Source organism: Microtus ochrogaster, chromosome 4 (genome assembly GCF_000317375.1).
Source record: "Microtus ochrogaster isolate Prairie Vole_2 chromosome 4, MicOch1.0, whole genome shotgun sequence".
Classification (NCBI taxonomy): Eukaryota; Metazoa; Chordata; class Mammalia; order Rodentia; family Cricetidae; genus Microtus; species Microtus ochrogaster.
This window is the reverse complement of record NC_022011.1, coordinates 52,291,509-52,297,538: the sequence shown is the minus strand read 5'-3', so window position 1 is coordinate 52,297,538 and position 6,030 is coordinate 52,291,509.

Genomic DNA, 6,030 nt, shown 5'->3' with positions numbered 1-6,030 from the left:
TGCCCTGAAGCACCCTGCCCTGAAGCACCCTGCCCTGAAGCACCCTCCGCAGAAATACCCTCCACAGAAGCACCCTGCCCAGAAGCACCCTCCACAGAAACACCCTCCCCAGAAGCACCCTGCCCTGAAGCAAGCCAAAGCTCAGTGGTCTGTGCTGGGTTGGTTGGAGTAGAAGATCTATCCCTACTGGTAGCCAGTCACAAGTCCTGAGAGCATCAACCTGGACCGAACAACAGAGTAGATTGTGTGCCTTCAGAGGTGGATAACGGTTCTGTGGTCAGTTGTCCAAGCGCTGGAAAGACTTAGTTCCTTGTCATTGGCACAGAACTCCTACTCGTGTTTAATGCAACGTAATAGCTTCCTGCAGGTAAGTAGAACAGTAGCTGCCTACTGTCCGGAGCAGTGATACGTGCTAGCAGGCTCTTCAGTGACCATAGAGCAACATATGCTACTAACTGAAGGTGGCGCGTGGAGAAGCCAGACAACAAAGGTGCCTGACAGGAAGCAGGACTGCCTAGCAGATGCCAGTCAGGTGAGACAGGCCCTGTGGTACACAGACGATTCTTGCAGTTGATGGAGCATTGGGGTTTGCGAGGTGTGGTGCCTTGAGCACTTACAAAGCGGAAGTGACCATAGAGTGACCAGGCCTCTGGGTGGGTTCAGACCCTTGAGAAGGAGCACCGTAAGAGCTGAGGCCTTACTCAGCCTGCTGCAGATGGGGTTCCAGGACCCCAATATAAGAGAGATGGAAAACTGGACTTTGGAGAGTTCCTAAGAGAAATGCCATGTAGGGAAAGAAGAACAGCCTGGGCTCAGAGAACCCCTTGGCTTTCCTCTCTGAGATGGAGGGCGCTGGGGTGAAGGTCAGGGTGTTTTGAATGCTGATGGCAATGAGTAGGGGATTGGTTCAGGATTATGGTCAGGGTCATCTTTAGGAAGAGTGTCAGGGCATGTTAGGATATTCTGATGGAAGTCAAGAGGAAGAGGAACTGGAATTTGGGGAGAAGCTGGGCAAAAGCAGTGAAACTTGGAAACATAGGGGTCTGGTTAGGTGTGTTGTGTTCCTCAGAGTTGGGGACAGCAGTAGAAACTGGGGTTCACAGTGGTGTTGGCTGTTGAGTTCATGCATCCAACTATAGGATTCCTGGTGTGGTGTCCTCGCCTAAGAACATCCGAGCCCTGAATGTTGGCTGCTGCCGTCAAGAAAGGAAGGGTTTTACTTGTTTTGTTTTGTTGGTTGGTTGGTTTGGTTTGGTTTGGTTTGGTTTGGTTTTTTTTTTTTTTTGGTGGGTTTTTTTTTTGGGGGGGGTGTTTGGTTGTTTTGTTGTTGTTGTTATTTGAGACAGGGTTTCTCTGTGTAACAGCCTGGCTGTCCTGGAACTCACTTTGTAGACTAAGCTGGCCTCAAACTCACAGCGATCTGACTGCCTCTGCCTCCCGAGTGCTGGGATTAAAGGAGCACACCACCACTTTCCGGCAAGGGTCTTAGTTTTTAACAGTGCCTGATCTTGATCTGCAAGAACCAGAACCGCCCTGATCTGTGCATGGCATTTGTCTGCAAGGACAGTGCCGTCCTGCCAAGCCGGAAGCCTGTGTTGGTGAAGAGGAAATGGACTTGCCTGACCAAGAGCTCCTGGGTCCCACACCCAGAAGCAATAACTTTTTATTAAAAGTTTTATTTATTTAAAAAGGGTCCACTAACTTTTTCAACCACCACTATCAAAAAAAGAGGAGGAAACGGGGGGCTGGAGAGATGCCTCAGCAGTTAAGAAAGCGTACTGCTCTTGCAGAGGACCAGGGTTCAGTTCCTAGCACACAATCTCCTTTAACTCTGGATCCAGAGAATTGAATATCCTTTTCTGGTCTCCACAGGTCCTACACACATACTCAAACCACAGACACACGCATACATAGACACATAAATAAAAGAAAAAATGAAGAGTAAAGGATAGAAAAATAATCTTTGGCAACTAAACACCTGATAGGGAAGGAGTGAAAAATTAAACAAAAAAAAATCAATAAATGACCAAATTTATTGAAAACCGTTCTCAAAAGAAGAGATAAAATGGCTAATAAATACATGAAAAATATTCAACGTCCTTAGCCATTGGAAAATACAAACCTGGCCTGCATTGAGAGTCACCCCACCCCAGTCCTAATGTTATCATCAGTAAAATGAACAGTAACAAACAGCAGCTAGGATGAGGGAGGAAGAATCCATCATACACTGTTCATAGAAATGTCAACTAGGGCTAGAGAGATGGCTCAAACGGTTAAGGGTACTGGCTGTTCTTCCAAAGGACCAGGGTTCAATTCCCAGGACCACAGGCAGCTCACAACTGTCTGTAACACCAGTTCCAGGGGATTTGACACCCTTAGACAGATAGACATGCAAGCAAAACCCCAAAGTATATAAAGTAAATAAATCTTTTTAAAAAAAATGTTAGCTAAATGCCACTATAGAGATTAATTTAGAGTGTTGACACAGAGAACAATTAGAAGGGACAGAGGGGATTTTGGTTTGTTTATTTTTTGTTTGGTTTGGTTTTAGCTTTTGGTTTTTCAAGACAGGGTTTCTCTGTGGTGATGTGGGATTCCCCTCTGTATGCTGTGAATACCATTGGTTAATAAAGAAGCTGCTTTGGGCCTACTGCAGCACAGAATAGGGCAAGGTGGGAATTCCAAGCAGAGATAGAGGAGAAAAGAAGACAGAGTCTGGGAGAAGCCATGTAACTGTCACAGGAGACAGATGCCGGATGGAACCTTACCGGTAAGCCACAACCACGTGGCGATACACATATTAATAAAAATGGATTAATTTAAGATACAAGAGTTAGCCAGGAATAAGCCTAAGCTATTGACAGTGTTGTAATTAATGCAGTTTCTGTGTGATTATTTCGGGTCTGGGTGGCAGGGAATGAACTAGCAGTCTCTGCCTACAGATGGGTTTTTGGTTTGTTTATTTGTTTGGTTTGGTTTTTTTGTTTTTCAAGACAGGATTTCTCTGTGTAACAGCCCTGGCTGTCCTGGAACTTGCTCTGTAGACCAGGCTGGCCTCAAACTCAGGAGTTCCTCCTGCCTCTGCCTCCCGAGTGCTGGGATTAAAGACATGCACCACCACTGCCCAGCTTTACTTTAGTGATTTTAGGCATTTGTTTCCTGTGCACATTCTCCGTTGACATCCTGTAATCCCATATTCTCTGAACACTTCTTGGTCTGATTTTTAATTGACATTTTCACTGGTGGCATAGGCCAGGGTGTCCTTGTCAGTGGTTTAAGGACATTTTTGTGCTTTGCTTCCACAAATAATTAGCACTAGAGACTGTTCAGCTGGAGCCTCCTGCTCACTCATGCTGGATCCAGAAAGCCCCACTCCTCTCTCCAAACCCCACCCTCTCAGAGAATATCCAACAAAGGCGCCAAACAGCCCAGTTCTGCATCCTTAGTGGCTATAGCAGCTCCTCCCTTGCAGTTGCCAGCCATACAAGACTCTGCCTAAAGTGGTCAGCTTTTTACCATACTTGGGCACAAACCCAGCTTGTGGAGGACACGTCACCACCCCTCACCTGCAGAATATATAAGCTCCCAGCTTTAGTTCGGTCACGTGACTTCTCCAGCTCTGATATCTGGGACTGGAGGACTCACCTAGAAGTTGATTTGTTCAAATATATCTGTTCTCTTGCTTTTTCAATTTGGTTTGATCTGACTTATTGCATCAGCAGAGATACCTATTATTGTGCTATAGAAAACTGATGTGGGATTCCCCTCTGTATGCTGTGAATATGTTTTATTACCATCGGTTAATAAAGAAGCCTATGACAGGGCAGGATAGACCAAGGGGGGAAATCCAAGCAGAGATAGAGGAGGAAAGAATATGGAGCCAGGCAGATGCCATGAAGCCTCCCAAGAAGCAAGAGGTAACAAACCATGAGCCTCATGGTAAAATATAAAATAATAGAAATGGGTTCATTTAAGATGTAATAGTTAGTTAATAAGAAGCCTGAGCAAAAAAAGCCAAAGAGTAACTTATATCAGATCTCAGAGTGGTTATTTCATAAGTGGCTGCAGGAACTAGTGAGTGAGACCCAGTGGGTGGAGAGAAACCAGTCCGGGGGACCAGAAGAATAGAGAATATTCTCAGAGACATCATTAGAGATGATTTCCGAGACCCCATGTGCAAATGGTATTTCATGTCCCACGGTGGAATCCATGTTTAGTGTGGTTTCCTTTGATTCCCGGATTACAGACAGACAGACAAGCTTCCCTTCTGCCCTCCTGGGTATCCTCTGAACGGTCCGAGGTGCTCTTCCGTGTGTACTACCCATGAGTCAGCCCCTCCAGACAGCCTTGGAGTCTCGTCCACGCTCGTGCTGTCTTGTCCAGTTTCCTTTCCTGACATGCGGCAGCTATGCTAAGCACTGTTGGGTGGTCCCTGGAGTCTGTTTTGCAGTCAAGATTGCTGTAGTTTTTTTTGTTTTGTTTTGTTTTTCGAGACAGGGTTTCTCTGTAGCTTTGGTGCCCGTCCCGGAACTAGCTCTTGTAGACCAGGCTGGCCTCGAACTCACAGAGATCCGCCTGCCTCTGCCTCCCGAGTGCTGGGATTAAAGGCGTGCTCCACCACCGCCTGGTTTAGATTGCAGTAGTTTTAAAGTAACATTAAAGCCTCATGGGTGCTCTTGGAGTGTCCTTTGAAAGCACTGTCCCCACTGTGGGCCCTGGGGACTACCATCCCAGTAGTGAATGTGTGTCATCTGTGCCAAGGACAGCCTAGCTGACATGGGTAGGGCAGGTCTTCTTGCCCCTGAGCGGCCAGATCCTGCTTGCATGCAAACAAGGCTTTGCTTAGAGAAGGTCTTCGGTGAAGGTAGGCGACATCAGAAATCCAGACGAAGAAATTCATTCCCAGGCAAGAGTTTCAGGCCTTGCCAAGTCCTAAGAGGCAACTAGAGATCAGAAACGAGAGAGGAGTGGCCCTGAAGCCTGGGAGTCTGAGCAGTCAAGATGCCTCTTTGATATTCACATCCAACCTGGAGCCCCGTCCTGCAACCATTGGCTCAGGGGCAAGTTTGTGGCCTAGGTTTGACTGCCGGTGGGACTCTGGGGAAACCACTAGGGACTCTGTGGTACCTCATTAGACCAGAGTAAGGGGACATCCGAGCTGGGAGGAGGCATGTCCCCTCCACAGTGGTCTCAGGAACCGTGCTAAGATGTTTCTGTCCCAGGACTAGAGTGGCCTTCTTCCAGCTGGTTCCCTCCTTTGTGTGCTGAGTGACTTACCAATGGGCCACTAGCTCTCTGTAATAGGGACATGGCTCGGCTTGCGGTAGGGATACAAAAACCCCCGAGAGCTCAGCAGTCCAGGGCCCTGAGTGCTGCTAGATGCCAGAACTATCTCGCCATCTTCTGGGAGGTTCAGTTCCTTCTTTAGTGTGTGGTATAAAAGTAAATAAATAAATAAATAAATGCCTAAAGTAAGCGGAAGGAACAGTTTACACCTATAATAGGTAAGACCACAAAGCTTGTGTCTCCTGGGAAGTATCCCCTAGGTGTAGCTGGGGTGTGAAAATTTTACCAGATGTGTTCCCAGTGCCTAGGCATGGACTTTGTTCTTTGGACACTCAGCACCAATTTGTTGAGGTGCAGAGAGGATTAAACATGTATAGTTGCAAGGACAATCTGACAGGCCAGCACAGCACAAAATCTTCCTGGACTTTTCCTTATCCATGAGTAAAAGGTGCCCGTTGTTGCTCACCTTGCCACCTCGTTCCTATATCCTGGAAAGTGGAGCCTTACCTGCCCTGGAAGAGCTGGGCTACAGCATGCAGGTCCCTGCTGCTGGTTCAGAGTTGCTGAAGCATGCAGGTCCATACTGCTGGTCTCAGATTTGGGCTGTAACATGCAGGTCCATACTGCTGGTCTCAAAGCTGGAATGCATCATGCAGGTCCATACTGCTGGTCTCAGAGCTGGGCTGAAGCATTCAGGTCCATACTGCTGGTCTCAGAGCTAGGCTGCAGCATGCAGGTCCATAC